General features: G+C 41.7%; 1 protein-coding gene and 1 long non-coding RNA gene across 2 annotated transcripts in view; one reads left to right on the forward strand and one right to left on the reverse strand.

Annotated features, from left to right (window-relative positions):
• LOC147478559 (F-box/LRR-repeat protein At4g14103-like) overlaps positions 1-23195 on the reverse strand; it is a 71796-nt gene that overhangs the window by 38417 nt on the left and 10184 nt on the right. The gene's annotated exons all lie outside the window — the stretch shown is intronic.
• Positions 10171-13734, forward strand: LOC147478564 (uncharacterized). The gene is made up of 2 exons (XR_015209196.1): positions 10171-11144; positions 13195-13734. It is a non-coding gene; the product is annotated as an uncharacterized LOC147478564 (long non-coding RNA).

A 23195-nucleotide genomic window follows, 5' to 3' on the forward strand; every position in this document is an offset into this window, starting at 1 on the left:
TCAATGTGTGGAGGTGGCTGGGCGGTCGCCCACCGGCAAGGGGGCGGTCGCCCGACGGTTTCCGGCAAAGTTTTGTCGGTTTTCAGCTCCTCTCCATCATGTTGATCTCAAAGGACCCTGATTTGCAAAAAGGTAAGTCAATAATGAAAAACAACGAAATAAAACAACAAAAATTAGAAAAATAAGAAGTGAAAATGTGAGAGTGACGCTTCCCTCCTTAGATGCCCAACCAAGCATTCTTGCTCCTTCAATCCATGATGGCGGCGCCATTTGATGTAGAATAATGATGAGTATCTCAAAGTTGTTTGATGTGGTTCACCATAGATTTTTAGAGTTTGAATGTTTAGGAGTTGAAGAAAGGAAGGTAGGATCTTTAGTTTAGGACTTGTTACTAGTTTATGAAGAACATTGAAAAACTTAAGTTGTTTAAGTGGTGATGTTCCAGGTTATGATATTGGGTACAACACTCTAGAAAATTTCAATGTTGATAATTTTTGTAGTGAGGATGGGCGGGTGTTTTTCCGCATGACAGATATTTGATGTAAGGGAAAGAGATGTGCAATTGAACAATGTAGAGTATTTTTGTTGTTAGAAGCAGTTGTTCTTAAGCTTCTCAGAAGATTTAGCGATTGTTGTAATAGTTAGAGCAATTGTTACAACAATATTTATTTTGGCTTCAGGAATCGGATAGATATTGTGATTTTGCAGTTCAGGAAGAAGTTCACTGATGTTGGAACTTGTCACTCCATGAGTCTTTTGAAATGATAAAATGTCTTCATATCACACTTTATGTGGTATAATTTGGAATATGATACTTTATATGACATATTTCAGTGTTAACTATTATGAAAGCGGTTCTCAGTATGATACTTTATCTGGCATATCTCAAGATGTTAAAAAGTTGAGTTTGGGCCTAAAGCCCACAATTCAAATGTCAAACCCCATTTAGCCTTGTTCTTTTCTCTTTCTTTCTTCTCTATCAACAAAAAACAAAAACTCCAAACTTCCGACAACAGTTAAATGGTAGAACCAAACTCCAAACTTCAAACAACCTAAAAGTACAAAGCTTGCAAATCCACTACGTAAGATGAAGAAGAAAAAACGACCAACAAGAAAAACCATCAAGGACCTAAAGCAACACATATGAAAGCAGTTGATACAAACAAAGAAGAGAAAAACAAGGAAAATGTGCATTTAGAGTCAATGGGGAGGGGAGCAAAAAGCGATGCCCGAGAGAAGCGTCAAAGACAATTTTTAAGCTTGTTGTTAATTTATGGATTTTTAAGCATAAGCATTTGAGTTTTTTGAGATTGGATTATTTAGAGGAATGTAATGCTATTAAATGATTGAATCTGAATAAATTCTATTTTATTACTTATCCGACCTCATTACTTATTTCCATGCATAATCTACAGGAAATACAATTAGCAGCTAAGAAGATGGAAGGGAAAGAAGTGGTAGTTCAGAGAGTGGATGAAGATAACAAGAACAAAAAAGAAGAGAAGGTAGTGGATGAAGAGAAGAAAGAAACGAAATCTTATCCTTTTCGCTCAAGCTTGTTACCAATTTTTTATCTTGCCAATAAACTCCGTGAGTCAAAAGTTGGTGTTGATTTCAATGATCTAATGGATAGAACACCATTTGGTAACATTTTTAGAGTGTTCTTTGATGATTTGTTGGACAAACACATGTTGGTAAAAAAAAACAAGCATCATAGTGGATATTATTAAAACTTACGATGAAAGGAAAGAAGCATTCAAGTTAGGAGAGGTGTTTGTCAAATTAACAGCTGAAGATGTTTGTAGAGTGTTTGGTATGCCAATGAATGGGAGTCATGTGACTACAAACGTAGATGCGGACGAGTTGAGTAAAACGGGGTTTGTGACTCGTCACTTTGGCGGAGAAAAGAACTTGTCCAAGGAATTGATTGTAAATGGTATTTATAAAGTGGTGAATTCATGGAATGGCAAGCAGGATGAAGATGACTTCATCAAACTTATTTCATTATACATTATCACCACTCTTCTCTTTCCAACACCATCAAGAACACAGTGGTGGTTTTTGAAGTACTTAGAGAGTGTAAAAATAATGAATGAAGTATCCTGGCCAAAAGTGATACATCAAAACCTTATGTGCCGAATGAAGATGTACTACCGTGAGCCTACAAAAGTAAAATCTTGCGCAATTCTTCTTTTGGTAACTTATAATCTGAATTCACTCTAGTTTAGCCTTGTGTTTTTTGTCATTTTATTATTAATTTTATTTTTTACATGTTTACTAACCTTTTTTTTTGTGACTCTTGATATCAGTACTACTGGTTGTGTGATCACGTCAATTTGGTTGATGCAATGCCAAATAGAGGTGTTGATTATGTACCTTCGTTCGCAAGATGGGATATTGTAACACTCAGCAAAATGCTTCGTACCCAGGCCTTGTCAAATTTGACCGTGGACAAGGTGAGCGAATGTATTAGAATTTGAAGTCATTTCCCTTCCCCCTATCAGTCTTCTTTGAAATTTCGATGTCATCAGAATTTCATTCCAATTATGGAAGTAGTTTTCACTGTCCGAAACTCTGTTGCAATGTCAAGTTCATTTCATATTGATTTGATTTTTTATCACTTGTGAAGTTCAGCTTCTTTCCCATGTCAAATGAACTTGACATCGATCATGACACATGTCAAATGCATTGAACAGTAGTTTTTTCCAATGTAATTTTTGCCCAGACAAATCCCCTATTTTCAATGTCAAATGAACATTTTACATTGCATTCTTATTGTGTGAAGTTATTATCGGTGTTTTCAGGTGACCGCCGAAATCAAATTTAAGGAAGTGGAGCTTGCTATGTTGACAAGTGATCCGATTCCAACAGAAGAGGACTTAAGGGGAAGGTGTATTAAGTTGGAAGAAGAAAATCAAAGCCTGCGGGCAGAGAATGAAGCCTTGAAGTCCAAATTAAAAGAAAGAGAAGAGGATGCTAAAGAGAAGTCCAAGAAGGAGTTTGGGGTTGAGGCTGAAAAGGAGATGTCACCTTTTAGAGATAATGATATCCAAGCATTGCCATTGACACCGATGTTCCAGTGGATGTGATGCTAACAAATGAAGCCAACAAAGAGGAGTTACAACCGGAGTTGCGATCAATGGTTGTAAATCAAAAGAAAAGGACGAGAACACCTACACAAAAAGTGAAGAAGAAGAATGAGAGAGAGGGAAAATAGAAACTGAATACGGTAATATGTGTTGACGACTGTCCGCCTATAACAAATCTTGGTGAAAAGCTACTTTCAGTAGAATCTTCAACAGCGTTTCAATGTCTTAATTCTCGAAAGCAGCTAGTGGTTGGGAGGTTTTTCAAGTCTGCACATGTCAAGTATGTAAAATCTAAGTCTATCTGAAAACCTTTTATGATGCCTACTGTTCATTTGACTGTAAAGAATGCGTAGTTGTATGTATTTGCAATGACAATTGAATAGGCCATCACCGAGATGTATATGTTGTTGTATTAACTGGTGTACGTATTGTATGTGTTTCATTGCAGCACCGTTGCTTGGGATGGAGACACAATTCAAGTACACGGTAAACAGTTGAAAGAATTGATGCTTGACAGATTTGTTAATGGCCAAGTAAGCCAAACACACATTTTGTTCTCAACTTCTCATATATCATCGATGAAAATCGACTTACTTCTGGGATGCACTATGCAGGTATTAAATTGGTACCCTCGAGAGATAGAGAAGAAAATTTATCTTGGTCGTAAGCCTCAGAACAGACCACTTAGCCATTACTTTTGACACTATGACTTGCGTATGTTCGAAACCTAGGGTTATATAATACACAGTGTTGCATACTATTGGTATTGGTATATTCATTACATATTCTTAACGGTATTCTTATTAGGTTATTATTAATATTTTTTTGACGATCATTGCGTGATTTGGGCAAAACACCTTGAGAAGGTTTTTTTGATTGATCCACTGCATCAACTTCACGAAAATGTTAAGAATCTCTTCTTTCCTCTGAATAGTGGAAAAATAGTCAAAGAAAATGGGGGATACCATTGGACGCTCCTACATTATAACATGATGGATAACGTATGGACACACTTTGATTCAATGAACACAAGATATCCCCTCACATCCGTTCCCTACAGGAATGCCACGAAAGTAGTGAGTTACTAAACTTGAGTTTGTGCACTTGCATGTGAAACTGTTTTGTTGTCGATCTTAATGTAGTGGCATGATACTGTCCTGGAATATCATAGGGAATTGGGCCGGACTTAACATAACCCACAAGGCCGCGCTGCACCAGATCGTGATGACAGCACGTGGTCGCGGTACGGAAACCCTACACATGGAGGGGAGGGGACCGCGAGATGGAGGGACAGGTGGAGGGTTGAGATGAGAGAGGGAGGGGATATAAAAGAGAAGAGAAGAGAGAAAGAAGGAGGAGAAAAGGAAGAGTGGAGGGAGAGTGGCAAGTCGGCCAAGAGAGAGAGCGGTGGAGAGGCTTGTAATCAGTATTTGAGTTATAACAGCTTGTAATCAGTATTGGAGTTATAAGAGTTTGCCATTGGTATTTGTGTTATAACAGTTGGCGCCGTCTGTGGGGACAAACAGGGTAGAAATGGCACCAAAGAAGGCGGTGGGTAGGCCCCGAAAAGAGAGTCCCGAACAAACGGCGGGAAGCGGAAGAAGGAGGAGGGACGAGAGAGGAGGAAGAAGAGCAGAGGAGGAAGCGGCTCATGTGAGAAGAAATTGGGAGGCTGAGAGAGAAAAATGAGGAGCTGAGGAGAAAAAAAGAGAAGGGAGGAAGAATCCGGGGATGAGTAAGAGGAAGCGGAGAGAAAAGGCGGAGGATGAGGAGCAAGGACCGACCTTGGTGGACAATCCGGTGACCGGGTTAACAATGGAGCGAGTCCAAAGAAATGATTAACAAATGCGGAGAGGCGAATCTTCAACGCATTAAAGGCCCAAACGGCGCGCCCGATCAAGTGGTGGCGGGTTGAATCGCGAACCTTCCGCGGGCGCTGATATGGACGTCCGAGGTACCAAAACGCTTCAACCGAGATTCAAGAGGTATGGCGGCCGCGGGACCCGGCAGATCACATCCATCACTTCAGACAGCAGATGCCTCGGCAAGAGGCGAGGTATGATGGTCCGTGGTGCATGATGTTCCCGGCTAGCCTTTTGGGTGGGGCCTCCGACCGGTACTATCGATTACCCTCAAAGAGCATAACGAATTTCCAAAGAGCTAGAAACGGGCATTTGTTGACCATTTTATACATCGAAGAGGGAGGGTGGTAGACATCGCGCCTTATTCAATGTTAGACAAAGATCCGCTGAGTCCGGAGAGATATCTCGGTCGCCGCAAGGCGAGACCTTAAAGGTGGAAAATCTGGACGAGAACGGGCAAGAATAAGCGCGTTTGAAAGGGGCTGCGACGGATCGGGCCATCCATCACCACGTGGCTAAGAACGAGATTGCGACCTTGCACGAATTATACCCGCGGGTAGAAAAGTACATCAGATACGAAGATACCATGCGAAAGGAATCGAAGAGGGGAGGCAAGACAATATCGCCCGATGGAGAAAGAGAGGGAACGCTGTAAGGTCGGGGAAATGACCGAGGCAAAGAGAGATACCGCTGACAATCATCGAGGCCGGAAAGAGGGAGGGAAGTAGTTCAAGAAAGCAGAGGGAGGAAGCCATACCGCTGATTGAGACCGTCCCGGTGAGACCGGCCGAGTGAGATATTGCCGCTGATAAAAAATGTGCAAGGATATGAAGGGTCGCGAACCATTCCGCGAAAATGCCTAACAAGCCATACCGCGACTATCACCAGGTGCACAATCACGAGACCGACGATTGTTATGCCTTAAAATGGTTAGTCCAGAGATTGGTGGAGAAGGGGATGATGAGGGAGTTTGTGGGGGAACCTCCAAATAGGGGCGGGGGACGCCGAGGCGAATCGGGAACTATAAATGTTATTTTCAGCGGGGAAGCACTGAGCCATAATGCCCACCGGGACAAGGTCAGAAGGACAGCGAGTATCCAGCAGGTCAATGAGTCACACCGAGGACAGAGATACAGAGAAGAGACAATGGAAGAGACGATTACATTCTCCAAGCGGACCTCCGAAAGCCGTGGATACACCGCGTGATGGGATCGTTGGTCATTACAAGATGGCGATGGGTAATTATGTGGTTAAAAGGGTCCCGGTAGACGTGGTAGCGCCGTGGATTTGCTGTTCAGAGGGGCTCTAGAGGAGATGGGGATCGACCCGGGACAACTGAGGCCTCCGAGGACAAGCTTGTACGGATTCAATGGGGCGTCACATCGAGCCTCCTGGGGAACTCTTGCCCAAGAACCGCGGGACCGGTGATGGTGTTCTCAAGGTTTATGGTGGTCGATTCCAGCCCCCAAGACAACGCGATCCCGGGAGGAGATGGATACATGAGATGAGGCGGTGCGCGTCGGCGTCTATCAAGTTATTCAATTCCCTACCCCAACGGGAACATATGAGGTCCGGAGATCGGGTGGCATCAAAGAATAGTCACCAGAATACAATCAAAAGGATGTCCCGCGGACGGAGGATAATAAGCCGACGAAGCTCCGGGGAAGAGGTCCGCGTAGCAATTACAGTGCGGCGCCGCGGAAGTGGGGGAGCAAGTCGCGGTGATCCCAAAAACTTTGGATGAGATAGAGATGGTAAACCTAGGGCAGGGGGAGGAAGAGAAGTTCACGTCGATAGGGTCGAGTCTAGCAGAGGAATGGAGGGAGAAGGCGTCTGATACAATGCTTGGTGAGAAACAAAGACGTCTTTGCGTGGGGGATAGAGGATATCACTGGTTTAGATCCGGAATTCGCATGTCATCGCCTGCATATGAGGGAGGACGCGAAGCCAGTGAGACAGAAGATGAGGGGTATGAGGCCCAAATACGCGGAAGGAATCCGAGAAGAAGTTGCCAGATTAAAGAACGTGGGAATTATAAGGGACGTGGAATTCACGGACTGGTTGTCCAACATAGTCGCGGTCCCAAAGAAGAATGGGAAGGTCAGGATGTGTGTTGACTTCACAGATGTAAATTTAGAGTGCCCAAAAGATAGTTATCCAATGCCGCGAGTTGACGAGTTGGTAGACAGGACGGCGGGGTTCAGCGTGTTCTCATTTATGGACGCATCGATGGGGTACAACCAGGTGGCGATGTATGGTCCGGATCAGGAGAAGACCTCCTTCATAGTGGAAGGAGGCACATACTGCTACACGAGAATGCCGTTTGGGTTGAAAAATGCAGGGGCCACATTCCAGCGCCTGGCGGAGAAGATGTTCGAGGGCAAAATTCGCAAAGGCATTGAGGTATACATCGATGATATGGTGGAAAAGAGCATGACGGGCGAGGAACATTTGGAGGGTTGGAGGAGGCGTTCGGATCTGCGGACCCACAATTTGAAGCTCAACCCCGAAAATGTACATTTGGGGGGTGACCACGGGGAAATTTCTAGGGTATATTGTGACCGGCCGAGGGATAGAGGCAAACCCAAAGCGCATTAGGTCATTGGTAGAGATGCCCTCGCCCAGAGGCGATAAAAGGAGGTCGCCGGTTGGTTTGGGAAGGGTTCGCGGCTCAATAGATTCATATCGGTCGTCGACAAATCACGGGGCGACCGCCGAGGAACTCTGCGCGATTTTCGCATGGGCGGCATAGTGTGAAATGAGCATTCGAGGGGCTCAAAAGGTATTTGGGGAGATCCCCATGTTGTGTCGCGACGGAAGAGGGAGAGAAATTGTATCTCAGATCTAGGGGTCACAGATTACGCTTGTCAGCTTCGGTCCTCGTTCGAAAGTAGTGGATAAGATAGAAAGACCGGTGTACTTTGAGCAAGGCGATGTTGGATCACGGAAACCCGGTATAGTCGCGTGGAGAAATGCATGCCCTTGATATTTTTGGCCTCAAACTAAAGCCCTACTTGAAGCACACTTAGTGATGCGGGTCGCGAACTTGCCCCCAAAGCGGGCGCTCGGCTCACGAGGCGAGAAATCGGGGAGAATGTTGAAAATGGCCGTGATGCCGAGTGCATATGAGATCCAATATCAAGTTAGGACAGCGGAGAAAGCTCAAGCCCTAGCCGAGTTCTTGGCGGAGTTCCCCGCAGAGGACCCTACTTGGGGGGAGGAGATGGTATTGGAAAATGAGGGAGAAAAAAATAGGGTAGCGCGGATCCATGGGACAAAGGTAACGGTTGGAGAGTGTTTGCGGCGGGTCACCACGACGCACGGCGCAAGCGGAATCCGGTAGTATTAGTCCGCGCCCGGAATAATAACAGCTAGAGGCGACGATGAAATTAGGGTTCGCGGCATCCAATAACGAGGCCGAGTATGAGGCGGTAATCGCGGGCATGAGAATGGCGGAGGGCTTGGGGGTGAAGGAACTTACCTCGACTCGATTTGGTGGTGTGCGGGCCGAATGGTGGGGTTCGCGGCGCAGTCCCGTGATGGCGAGATACTTGGGGGTCCTCCGGTCGGGCGTTGAAGTTCACGGCGATTCGGTTTGTACATTTGAACCGGGGAGAACTCGGAGATGATGCGATGCCCCGCCCGCATATGTGGCGCGACCATCGAATACCGGTCTCGAAGGAAGGACTATAGAGGTGAAAGACCGGGGAGGACCGAAAGCAGAAATGAACCGGTTGGGGAATAATGAATACCGCAGAAGAAGCGGCGAGGGGTGGATGTTGCCCATCAAGCGGTTTTGACAGCCAGGGGGAGAATATTGGTCCCGAGGAGAGACGAAGGTTGGAATGCAGACTACTTCGGAAGATACACATTAGTGGGGGCAGAGTTATATCGGAGGAATTTCAATTTGGTTCGGACCTTTTAATTGAAAATGCTTTTTAATGGCCGGGGGTTAAACTTTTAATAAAGCCGGGAGGTGCTTATGAATTTTCTCGAATGAGCTACATGAAGGGGATTACCTCTTGAGCCACTCTCCGGCGGACGAATCGGTAAAAAGCCGCGATTGGCGACCACGGGGGTTGGATGACGGCCTCACATGAAGAGAAAGATAACAAATTATTGCACGGAATTCTCCAAAAAAAAAAAGAAGTGTCGAGATTTTCTCGGTTTTGATATTCCCCCCCAGAGAGCCGCTGGAAAGAAATTAAAGGTGTCTCCATTTACTCCTTGACCCATTATTTTTCCATTGAGAGTAAGTTTTATTTTATTTGGATGTGGGCCCTTGAAATGATTTGGTTGTGGATTCTCTCTCTCTCTCTCTCTCTCTCTCTCTTCTACCACCCATTAATCCCTTCGCAAAGAGGAGGTTCTTATTAGTCATGTAGGACCGCTTTACAAAGTGGATTGAAAGCAAAATTTATTTTGCAGTAAAAGAGGTGCATGTGATCAAGTTCTTGTGGGAAAATATCATTTGCCGCTTTGGTTTTCCTCTATGCTATAATCGCGGATAATGGAACCCGTTTTTTGGTTCTAGGGTTCAAAGGTTAGGAGGGTTTCAATATGAACGCATGCACATCAAACGAGGGATTCTCAAATTTCTATACAACCCTCGGGATCATGTTTTCTTTTGGGAGTTTATGGAATGGGAAAATCTAACGGTTATAACACCCGATAAACAACTTTTTTTATCATTTGTGTAGTTTTCATTTTCTATTTAATTAATTAATTTAATTGTTTATTTTAAAATTAAACTTGTCTATGAGTTTAGTTGGACTCGGGATCACGTGGGTTTGGTTTTGGGCTTTAATCGGTGTTGGGAACCCGCTTTTTTTGTTTTAGGACCCAAGTATATAAACACATTCGCTTACAACCAGGAAAATAGGGTTCGAGAAAAAATTAATATATATATAAAAAATGGAGGGAAAATATCAGAAAGTTTCTTTGGAACCCAGTTTGGAGGTTTGGAAAGCATATAAACACACCACGATTAAAAAAAAATTATATATATATTTATATTTAATGGAATTTTGGAATTAAATTGGAGAAATTAGTTTAAGGTGAGTAAATTTTTATTTCACCTAATACAGAAACCGTTTTATTGTCATATGTTTTCACTAATTTTACTGTTCATTACTCGGCGTCCTGTAGCATTGTTAAAACCTGTTGGATTGGACTTCGTGTCTTTGTATTATTTAACTTTGTTAAATTTCGTTTTTGTTATTAAACTGTTGAACTGTTGAACTGTTGGGACTGAGGTCGTCAATGGCGGTCGCGAGTCCAACAGCGAGAAAACGACAGTATTTCTGTTTGAACCGTTATTATTATGTTATATTGTTAGACTGTCGGGTTGGATATTTGGGTGGACTGTCGACGCTATGAACAGGCGTTCATGGAGGCGCCAGCCCATGAATCGTACTGCTTTTATGCTATGTTGCTTTGTTTTGGTGGGTGATTGTTGTTTGTATTGGTTGATTAAACTGTGATTGGGTTGTGTAGTGCGTGATGTCGGGGCAGGGAAGCTTGGAGAAAGCTTGAGCCATCGTTAATGGCGTTACTACCATTACTGGGACTTGGGGTTTATGCGTTTCTAACGATTGTTTGAACTATGTTTGGTTATTGGTTGGTTAGTGGTGGTTGAGGGTTGTGTGGGGCTGTCGATGGAAGCTTGAAACAAGCTTTAATGGAGGTCGACAGTTTATAGATCTAGTTTTTGGTGAAGTTGGATTTAAGGAATTGAGGATTTGGCGTTAATTAATGTTAGTGGGTTTTTCATTTGGAGTCGAACCGACTTGATGGAATGGGAGTGGTGGCCGGAAAATTCGGTGGCTGCTGGAGGAGGAGAACTGTGAAGAAGATGAACAGTAATATCGGTTTGGGCCTTGGGCCAAAACCTTTGGTTTTGGTTGGGCCGACCTTATTTTATGTTGGGCTAGTTCAAATTCTATTTTGTTTGGGCCCAATTTAATTAAGTCTTGGGACCAGTTCTAATATTAGTTTATGGGCCCGTTTCCTTTGTTTTGTTGGGCTAGTTTCAGTTTAGTTTTTGGACCGAACCACTTAACTGTTTTGGGCCAGTTTCTAATATTGCTTGGGCCAGTCCACTGGACTTAAAATAGATCTATATGGGTTTTCCAACGCTAGACTTTTCGAGTTAAGGTTTGGGATCAGTTAGTTGGGTCCGAACCATTTCATGGTCATGAGCACGAGCACATTGACATCGACTTTACCACTGAACCCCATACTTATGACCAACCCAACACCTGTTGAACTTGGAAACGCAACAGTTTGACTTTGACCGGGTTATTTGTGACTAGGGTTGACTTTGACCAGTTGACCCAATTTGACTTTTAACTTCGGATTATGATTTGGGTTATTAAGGTAGGTCTAGGGCTATTAGCATACTTGACTTTAAATTAAAGACCTCTATATATACGTGTGTATGTGTATTATTAACTACTATGTGATTTTGCGGTATTTTATGATATCTGCGTTATGACACTAAGACATCCCCTTGAAATTAATAACGCGTAAATAAAAAATAGAGGAATCAAGATACTCATTCGTTCTCCGAAATGATATATAAAATAAAAGTACAATAATCGTAAACAAAATTTTGCGCGACCCTTTTAGAACTCTCCACCTCAAGTTTTGGAATTGAGTTTATGGTGATGAAGTCATATGTTAGGTGGGCATTTATTGAATGTGCCATAAATGGCCCGTTAAGCGTTATATAAGAATATTCATTGAATGTCATGAATGACCGGGTATTCATTGAATGTCTTGTGAATGACCAGATTGTTTGGACTACCCCTAGAGGAACTAAGGTATTCGCCTTGCGGGGTTAGTTGTATTCCTTGAGTGTCACGGGAATGTAAGGTTAGGTATTCCTTGAATGTGGCGGGAATGACCTAAGGGACATAGGTTGTGAAATGGGTGTATAAGAAAAGTAATTGATTAATTGATAAGAGAAATGGATTTGTTTACACGAGCGTGCTTGGGTTTACCTTTGAATACATATAGAATATCTACATCGGTTATATATACAAGTTCCAACTTTCTTTGCGGGGAGGGTAGGACTTAATAATATTTTGTCTTGAGGGGCAGTCCTACCCTTTATCTGTGGCCGGATATCGGTAAGTGTAATTCAATTATATAGATATTAAAAGGAGTTATTATAATGAGTTAATAAGATGGAAGTTAATAAAATGGAAGTTTTGCTTGGGAAGAAATTATGCCGGTTAAAATGACGGAACTACCTGTCTTCCAAGCTGTGAATGATTAAGTTATGGGATAATATTAAGTGATTGTTTGAATAATCAAAGTATGATAATGTTTATATATATTTAGTCTACTTCATACCAAGAAAATTCATTTCTTTGACCCATATTTGCTTTGTTTTGCGTGGGTGTGTTCTTAGGAACATAGGTGGAAGGAAGTGGAACCATGGCGTGTGATTTGGATTCTCACCGAGCGGTCACGGGAGTTTAGTTTATTAGGTCCGTTCTTATTGGAAGGATGAAATAACGTAAGTTACATTTTTATATGACATGAGAATACGATGTTGGAAATTGTTATTCTTAAAGTTTGTTTATGTTTGTATTGGGATGGAAGAAAGTTTTTAATAAAGTGATAGTTAAAGAATTTGGAGATTATTGTTGTTAAGATTCTTTATGATGTGGGTTTTAGGTTTTTACATGTGTTGTATCCACCCCGTCATAGCCTGGGTTTTTAGACAATTGAACCGAGTGATGTTTGAGATATTTATATTTCAAATATTCATTTATTTTAATTGTTTAGAAAATCGGGCTGTTATAGAAGTCCTCTAACAAAACCATACTCAACAATCTCAAGAGGAAACTGGAGGGCAGGAAAGGGTCCTGGGCCGACGAGCTAAGTCGGGTGCTTTGGGCCTATCGGACGACCCCACGAACATCCACCGATGAAACCCCTTTTGCATTAGCATATGGAGTAGAGGCCGTGATACCAACAGAGATGGTGGCGGCGACTACTAGGACCGCGGCTGTCGAGGATAAGTCAAACTGGGGCATTTTGGCGAGAGACATGAACCTAGCAGAGGAAAGAGAGAGACACATACAAGATCAAATGGAGGAATATCACCGCCGTCTGCAGAAGCGATCGACAAAAAGCCGAGAGTGAGGAGATTTGCGGTGGGAGACAAGGTGCTTGGAGAGTGACTCCCAGCACCAAAAAGCTAGCGAGGGGAGTTGGGCCCGGCGTGGGAGGGCCTTATGTGGTGGTCGAGGTAGGGGAACCCAAGCACTCTGAGTTACAAACCTTGGAGGAACAAATGGTGGATAAGCCGTGGAATGTAAGGTTGTTGAAAATATTTCACGAAGTAAATGTAATGAGAGAGACCCTAAACCGCATGAGCTATTTGTACATATATAAAACCGTAGCACTTTTGAGGTGGAATATTATTGTTTGAGTTTTCATTACCCCTCGAGTGAAGGGAAGGGGGATGAGCCCCCAAGGAGAGGTCCAAACCTTAGAGGGGCAAAAGGAGTTGCCACCCTAAGGTGAGGTCTCTCGGGGCCGGGAGAGAGGAGTCGCCCGGACCCACAGGGAGATAAAGGCAACGGAAGCAAAGAGGCTTCCAAGCGTCGCCGGGCGAGTGCCCGCCCGAGGTAGAGAGAGCGTGGAGCTCAATCTGGCGTGGGCGGGCGACGAATCAAACATCCCCAAACCGACGGGAATCATGCTTAACAGAGGCCGCTGCTGCGGGTCAAATATACAGGAGAGGTTAGCGAAACAATCGATAAAAAGGGGCAAAACATAATATGAACATCCCAACCGTGGGAGTGAAAATACAACAAAAAGTAGCGTAAAGAGTATGACAACATAGCATCAAGAGAAGCTGGCCGGGCATAAACAAGCTATATTCAAGGCACGATACTTTCGGGATCACCCGGCGGCGGCTTCTTCTATAACTATGTCCGCGAGCCATGTCTATAACATCGGCTACCAGCTCAGTGCATCTCTCCCTTCCGTAGAGTCCCTGTATTGGCACAAATGATCTCGAGATAAGCGGGCGGCGGCCAGGAGCTTCCGGGAAGAAGGCGCTTCTTTTTCAGCGAGGCGGTCAATCTCCTCCTTGACCTTCTTGGCCACCCCTCTTCGGCTTAGGCGTTAGATGTCCCGGAGCTTCGTCCATGTCGGCCTCATCTTTGCGCGTGGAGTCTTTGCAAAGAGCTTCTTGGTGCTTCGAGAAAGGGAGTCCAGGCGGCAACATGCTTCTCTTGAAAGGGTCTCGCTACCGAGGCGGCCGCGATTCATATCGCGCCCGGTGGGCGGCCTCTGCGGTCCCGAAATCGTCTTGGGCCCCGAGAGCTTGTCTAGGTCCGGCCCGAAGTTCTTCTACTAGGTGGGCCACCTCCTTTATCAAGTTCATCAATCCGCCCGGCACCAAACAAAGCCGCGGATCATGAAGGAGATATCCAAACTCATCCGCGAAGGGAGCAAAAGTCGAATACTCAAAGAGGGAAGGAAGATGTCAAATGCAAAGAGGGGTACCTTCTCCCACTGTGTAGAAGGAAGTCGGTGGGACTCAAAGGAACCACCTTCGCATATGCCATATCTGCGGGGAGGTGAGACCATGTAGAGCGGGGGAAGAAGCCATCGCTGCGGGTTCTTCAGAGCCGAATCCTTGATAGTCAGGGTGCGGTTCCGGAGCTTGAAGGAAGGGCAAAATGGAGGGATGGGCTCGTCGGCCTCCTTGTCAGTGCGGGACGCCACCTCCTTCCCGGCCGCTCCACTCGGAGAGGCGCGGTAGGTGGGCGCTGACCTTAGATGGGGGCCTTCTCGGTCCGGGGGCCGTGGGCGTTTGGAGGCCGGGGGAGGAGATGGAGGAACAGCGGTGGATTGGGGGGCAACGGCGACAGCGTCCTCATCCGAATCGCTATCAAAGAGTTTGCATTTGTTAGCGCCCATGCTTGAAGGGGGAGAAGAGGTGGAGGAGGAATGAGATGGGGAGTATTGGTCTTCCCAAGTCTCCAGGGAGCGGTACGGAGTGGGGGCTGCGGAGCGATGAGTGGTGTGACGAACAGGGTGGGGGCGGAGTGATGAGTCGGCGGTGCGGCGTTTTTTCTTGGGAGGGGAAGTGACACGGGGCTTTCTTTCTTTAGGGGGAGGAGGATGGAAAAATGGGGCGCTATATTTTCCTATGGATGCCACTTCGGGATCGAACAATAATAGGGAGTAGCGGTGGCGGTCAATCAATCCCAAGTATCACGGGTGAGCGCGCGGATCCGCGAATCTTAATCTTCGAAGGTCATGGAAAAGATGTTGTCGTAGGGTCGCGATCTCGAGTCGGGCCGCCAACCTGAAAGAGATAAACAACAAGTTGGATTAGAAACCGAAAGACATACTTCAATGGGGGTAGATAAAGAGTGGGACTCACCACTGGGGAGGAAAGCCAAGTGACGGAGATTCAACTCAGGTGGAAGATCCGCGGAGAGGAAATTTCCGGAGATATAGAGAGGGTAGTGGTGCCACAATTTGTCGGAGGAAGTGATCACGAAAGGATAAAAGTCGCGGTTTTCTAGTATGGAGGCAAAATGAGTGATAGCCCACACTGACTTCCTTGGTACTCTTCTTGAGGTAGAAGTGGGCGGCCATGTCGCGAACCGTTATCCGGGGTACTTCTGAGCGGTTGTAGTGGTTCGCGGCATACATCACCCTCCATAAATTGCCAATACCTTGGCATGGGGGGATGTTGAAGTGATTGCACACCTCGACATCAAGGCGGGTGAGAGGCAATCGGCGGCGGGCGATAATCTGCCCCTACCGCGAGCCACACCACACCTTGTGGGGGACCAAATGTGGGTAATAAGTTAAGTCGCACGTGCTCTAAGGTGGCGTCGCCAGGGGTATCCCGTAAGCGCTTTAACAGCCTCAAGATTAGGTCTACGACTACGTGGTGGTGGCGGAAGGGCAAAAGCTTGCCCGAGGTAGGGGGCCTCGGTGCGGTCAAAGGCTGCGGTGTAGGGAGGAGGAGGAGGTGGGCGGATCTAGAGGCGGACATCGGGGGGGCGAGGGTGGAAGGCATACCACAACAAAGGCGTAAAAGGAAGTGGAGATGAACAGGTTCAAACACAAAGGAGAAATCGACTATATAGCAATTAAAGGAAGCCGGAGAGAAAAGGAGACCAACCCGAGGAAAAGAGAGAGCAACCGAGCAAGAATGTCACCACGGGGACCTCGAAGAAAACGACCGAAGCGGCGGCCGGAGCTAGGAAAAACGAAGAAAGGTGGAGGAAGAGGGGAGAGGAACCGAAAGGTGAAAGAAGGGGTCGAGTGAGAGAGAAAAAAAATCGAGCGGGCTTTTTATAAGAGGTGGGGGGCAAAAAGGTAATTGCGGGGTGCTGAAATCGAGGGGACACCAAAAAGAACCGGCCAGCGAAAGACACGTGGATGCACAAGAAACGAGGGGCGGAAGGGGAAACCGTATGAACACTCACGAACCCAGCTGTGAGGGGAAGAGGGAAGACCATGGTCGGAAGGAGGAAGGTGGCGAACTCTCGACTCCCCGATCGAGATATCATCGCGGACTCGAGAGGGGGCATCTGTAGTGGCATGATACCGTCCTGGAATATCATAGGGAATTGGGCCGGACTTAACATAACCCACAAGGCCGCTGCACGCACGGATCGTGATGGCGACGCGTGGTGTGGTGATGCGGAAACCCTACACATGGAGGGGAGGGGACCGCGAGATGGAGGGACAGGTGGAGGGTTGAGATGAGAGAGGGAGGGGATATAAAAGAGAAGAGAAGAGAGAAAGAAGGAGGAGAAAAGGAAGAGTGGAGGGAGAGTGGCAAGTCGGCCAAGAGAGAGAGCGGTGGAGAGGCTTGTAATCAGTATTTGAGTTATAACAGCTTGTAATCAGTATTGGAGTTATAAGAGTTTGCCATTGGTATTTGTGTTATAACACTTAAGTTGTAGGTTTTGTTAGAGTATTTCTGACTGATGATATTTGTCATATCTTCTATCAAATTGAAATGGCAACACAGATGGAACGTGTCTATACAATTTTAAATGAACACATTGCGCAAAAGAAGAGCAAGAAACCCCTTTTAAAGGCTACGTTGTTGGAAATTGGAAAGTGCCCTCAACAACGACCAGATTTGTAAGTACTTCTAGCCTAGTTCTTTTGTGATAAAGTTTGTGGAACACTAGAAATGTGACGTGAGATTTTTAATACTTCTCTTGTTTGTGCTTTAGGGTGGACTACGGACTATTTGTGTGCAAATTCATGGAGTGGAAGGCACGTTCCATTGATCACTTCCCAAAATTACAGCAAAACTCGATGACTAATTTCAGGGGGGAGTTAGTGTACAAATTACTAACCGATGAACCATACTGCTGGAAAGCATAATAGAAACAACACCCCGAAAAACAAGCGAATGTTGATGAGATTAACCGGGGGGCTTACAACCGAGGATGCATTGGATTTGACTGTGGATGCTATGGATTTGATTGTGGATGCTATGGATTTGACTGTGATGACGTTGGAATGAAGTATCCGGATTTCGTTAGCACTTAGGGCTCGAGTTGGTCTTGTTTTAGTTATGTTAGCTAAGTATCGTAGTTGTATTTGCATGAGCTACTTGTTTGAAGAATGGACTAATTATATTAGCTTATGAGCTCTTTTATGAAATCAAAAACTTGACTTGTTTCCTTTTCCTTTTTAAATGGTGTCTGTTCTGTTAAACTGACTTCATTTTAGTTTTAGAATGAAGATATGATGGTTGAAAGCGATTCGCACAATATCACCTTTTATGTGCTTTACTTTTAATATGTCATTTTATGTGACATACTTACATGTGTTTACTACTATGAAATCAGTTCTGAATATAACACTAATTGTGACATATTCAGGCATGTTCAGTACTATGACATCAGTTCTTAATATCATACTTATTGTGATATAATTATTAATATGATACTGTATGTGACATATTAAGGTGTGTTGAGTACTATGAAATCAGTTCGAAATATCACACTTATTGTGATATAATTTTCAATATGGTACTCTATGTAACATATTCAGGCGTGGAAATCAGTTCTGAATATGACACTTTATATGGTATAATTTGTAATATGATACTCTATGTGACATATTCAATCGTGTTCAGTACTATGAAATTAATTCCGAATATGATATTTTATGTAGTATAGTTTTCAATATGATACTCTATGTAACTTATTAAGGCTTGTTCAGTACTATGAAATCATTTCTGCATATGACCCTTTATGTGGTATAATTGTCAATTTGACAGTCTGTGAAAATCCCAACCAACAAACCATGAATAATAGATCAGACTATAAAATCATACACAAGTTATGAATATGAAAGTTAATATAAGTAGAGAGATAATAGCATTGTATCCCATCAGAAACTAAGAATTGAGTCCTATAAATTTTGGGAAGTATTTTTTTTGTTTTTGTTTTTTTTTTCCTGGAAGGGATTTACATGTTTAGAGTCCTAGTTTTAGAGAAAAAATTTTGGGATTTATGATATAAACAAAATTAAGGCCTATTTTTAAGGTGAACTTTGGGGATTTTCCAACAAACCAAACAACTTACGAGGCCTTTCTCATAGAGAGGCCTTACATGGTTGCTTTTTTTCCATAAAGAACGAGCCGACACTGTTTATAGGCATACCCCAATAACTACCAAATTATTTGGAGTATGTCTCGTAGAAAAAGACAAAAAACAAAAAACAAAAACAAATTAAAAAAAAAAAATTAAAAAGAAAAAACAAAAAAAAACAAAACAAATTAAAAAAAAACAAAATTGAAAGCTCCAACAAATTGAAGAACCGGAGCTTATCAAATCTTTGATTTAAAAATAAGTAAACAAACCTTAATGCGATGAGTTCATTCTTTTGGGGACAATAACCCATTTAAATCTTATTAAACACAAATGTGATTAAAGTGAAATTTGTGATGAAATTGATGAGTGGGTAGTTGTTTAGGATACTCAGTTAGTAACTTTAGCTACAAGTTAGGAAACTGAAAGTTTGTAGTCTTGGTCGAGTCCTAATTTGTCCACCACTAGTTTTGTTAGTAGAATCTACCAAATCCCCTAGTGACCCAATGCGTGTCATCAAATAGTTACTAATAAAACTTTTTATTTTTTTATTTTATTTTTCTAAACGATATATATGGAAATAATTAAAATAAGAATGTGCCAATATTTTTGCCCACGAAAGATGCACTCGCTCTCTCTCGCTTATCTCATTCTTCATCTCCTCCACCAGATAATATCAAGAAACAAGAACTAGGAAGATGATATCATTATCTTGAGTACACCAACTAATTGATTAGTCGTTACTATTAATCTCATTTTTTTTATTGGGATTACTATTAATCTTTAGGTAGTTAAGACATTGTCAAACACTATTTCTGGAGGCGGAAAATTCTTCCATTCATGTACTACTTTTAATGGTGCTTAGGATATTTTATCATTCACTGTTTGACTTGCAGTAAGATGCTTTGGCTTTTAGGATAACTTTGGGATGAATTCTCGCTTGTATGTGCTTATTAGAATTTTCGAAATTGGAATAGACTTTCGTTTCCAAGCCATGTTTAACCTTCTAGCTTCTGCCCTTAAGTCCTATATTTATTCGTTTTCTAAAGCATGGCAATGTATTAGTGATGCATTAATTTTTCCTGAGATTTTCATTAAATTTCTATAGACTTGACATTTTCTAAGGTGCATGCAACTTAAGTATCAACACATTATACACAGTTGATCGAGTAGTCGTCAGAGTTTGAAACTAACTGTCCAAAACAAAAAAATGTATTAATTGAAGGTACTTCAATATATGTTGTAAACTTTTAAAAAGTGTGATTTCCCTATACGTGCATGTTCCCGCCCTCTGTGTTTCTAACTAATTGTCTTTCCTTATTAATTGTAAACTCAAAAATTGAAACCTTGTATATATATGTATGTGGAGAGAATCTTGGAACAATTTGATATGTTAAAATTAATAAAAAAAAAATACAATAAAAAAGATAAAAATATAAATTAATGATAGCTATTTGGGCTGGACACGTGGGCTACTAGGGGCCATGGTAGATTCTACCAACATAAATGTTGGTGAACAAATTCGGACTCATCTTGGTCTGTGGTCATTCCTATTCTTTAGGTATTAGTTGAGAGTAACCCACAAGTCATGTGTGTGTTTAGTTATAAATATAGTTATAAATAAGATGTGCAGTTAGTATATTTGTATATTGAAAAGGACTATAGAGAATTCCGGCCAGTCTATTCAAATATAAACAATACCTTTTATATTGTGTTTTTACTTTTAATTGTATTTGCCAGCTTCTTAGCTATCTCAAACATTGTGGTCACTTATGATAACTCAGTTGCAATCATAATCAATATAATTTGTTTTATTACTATTTTTTTTTTGTGAACCAATTTATTTAGATAAAGCATGTTAATGGGTTTGAAACTTCAAACCTAAAATTTAGAAATCGCATGTTAAATTAGACTTATGTGAGAGTCATCTAAAGGCTTTTAATCTAAATGTTTAATTTCTTTAAAACTCAAAATCATTAATTTATGATATATGGTAATTAGAATTTGCTATACTTTATTGTAAAAGAGAACCCTATGTTTTAGCGTTAATTTATTATCCGAGAATCAAATTGTTTGGTTGATTTTTTTCTCCTTCATTACTTAGGATTGTTATTTTAAAAAACAAAATAAAATAGAGAAGGCATCAATATGCATGTGTACAACAAACATGCAAACACCACTATATACGCATGTGTACAACATGAAATAAATGAAATTAATTTCTCGTGTTAGTCCTAACATAAAATGTGAGTGTGCTGAGGGTCAAAAACAAAATTGAAAAGTCATATGGGATTTTGATTTAACTGATAAAAACTTAAATGATGATAATATCGTCTTTCAGCAGTGGTCAATCTGGTTTGTCCTTAAGTCATAATTATCTACCGACCTAAATTAGAAATTAAATTAATCCCCAATTCTGTCTTATGAGCCTGTTCTCTATTTAGACTTTAGACTTTCAAAAGACTGACCAAAGTCAACACACACAAACCCCCTAACTCGAATTGATGTTATTTATTGTACATAGGGTGTGCCCGTGCCGTACGACACTGATAACCCAACACCTCTCATTCGTTGCAGCACTATAGGCGCTACTTTAAATGCGAAATAACACCGGGCATCTATTGACACAATCAGTACTTAAATTTCAGAAAACATAAAAAATAAAAAATAAAAAAAATGTGAAGGTGTACCGAAATGTGTTGAATGTACTTAGTCCAACAGTTATGTAAAATTCTTAGATACTAAATATCTCCCTCACGATATGTTCGAGAGTAATATTAGGGGTGTTCATGGGTCGGTTCTTATCGGTTTCGGTTCTGGGTCTATTTTTAGCGGTTCCTATCGGGTTCGGTTCTTTCGGGTTTTTTCTTATATTTTGAAAACCCATACCCATACCCATTAATTAAGTCGGTTCCAGTTCCGGTTCCTTATCGGGTTATATATTTTGTTTGCTAAAATTATTTTTTTAGTTATATAACCGATATAAAATTTGGTTTACGGCGACTATAACACTTGTCATCGATATTTTTGTCCTCTCATAAGTAGTAATGGTCCTAAATTCAATAATAATATTTGAAAGTTATCTAAAAATTTTAAATACATTCTCATACATTATACGCATGTGTATATTTTAAATCGAACATATCTATATTATACTATACGTAATGCGTTATATATAGAATAAATACCACTTGTACCACAATTGTTAGTTAGCATTGTACGTATTCGTTATCTAATATATATACATATAATATATCAAGCACGTACACGTTCATGTATTAGTTAATATAGACAGTGCATTAGTTAATTCATAGTATACGACTATACGTGTAGACGTAGACACGTAAACATTATTATTAATATTTATAATACACATATTTAATGTAATATTATAAAAGATGCATTTAATAACACACATTCACTATTATGCTAAATGTTATATATATTTAGTTTAATTTTACACCTAACAAATATAGACTATATATAATAATAATGTTTGGGTTTGTCTTTATTTAGTGTAATATAATACTAAATTCTTCATATCAAAATCAAACTAATCGGTTCCGGTTTCGGTTCGAATACCCATTGGTTTTTTACTATTCAGTTCTAACGGTTTCGGTTCTTTATCGGGTCGGTTCTTGAAGACCCACTTTAAATTGGTCTAACATTTTAGGACCTAGAACCGCTATAAATGGTTCCGGTTCGGGTAATTGGGTACCCATGCACACCCCTAAGTAATATCATATCGATGTATTCTTCGATCTTCTAGCTTTTTCTGTGTTGTGGAAAAGAAAAATCTCATATATACTGTAAACTTGAGTCTATTCGGTTATTTTTATATCTAACTATATTTATGAAATTGGTTTTCGAAGTTAATTAACCCCTAACAAGATTATACTAGTGGGTTCACGCAAAATTTAACTAATAAATAAATTTAAACTTGCGCGTGTGAATAAGTTTTTTTCCTACCAGGATACATTTACCTCCTGTAACTATTATTATTTCTCCTGTAACTACTTCAAATTCAATAATTTATGCGGAAAATGGATTTTATTAACAAGATGAGACTGATCAAATGAAAGAGTGTAACAAACAAAACACACGCGCACACACACACACGCGCACACATACACACACTTTAAATAGGCAAATTAAAATTATTTAATTAATGGCCAAGCCCATGAGATTATTTGTTAGTGGTTATTATTGTTTAGTAAACAATTTAAATCCTTATTCTCTTAAATTTAAATATTGTGTCCAAAATTAAAAGGAAAGCTTTTTAAAATATGAATATTATTTTACTATATATATTTCGGAAATAGTAAAAAGTGGGATTACATCATCAAAATTTTCGCCCGTAATTATGAGGATGATGGGACTGAAGGAGAGCCAAGTGGTGCAGAGTTTTTTGTTGTTGTTGTTTACGATAACAACACATTGGTTCCAAAAATTATGTGCCCACTTAATATTTTCTTCATTCTTAGTAATGCTCGGATAGTTAGCAAGGTTGCCCCAACATTTCTCTGGATTGGAAACTACAATTTCCCCGCAACAACTGAGACTGCCATTCAAACTCCTCTCAGCCAAATGTATGTCTAGTTCATCTCCACATTGGTCACTAATCCAACATTCTT

This window comes from Coptis chinensis, chromosome 9 (assembly GCF_015680905.1).
Source record: "Coptis chinensis isolate HL-2020 chromosome 9, ASM1568090v1, whole genome shotgun sequence".
Classification (NCBI taxonomy): domain Eukaryota; kingdom Viridiplantae; phylum Streptophyta; class Magnoliopsida; order Ranunculales; family Ranunculaceae; genus Coptis; species Coptis chinensis.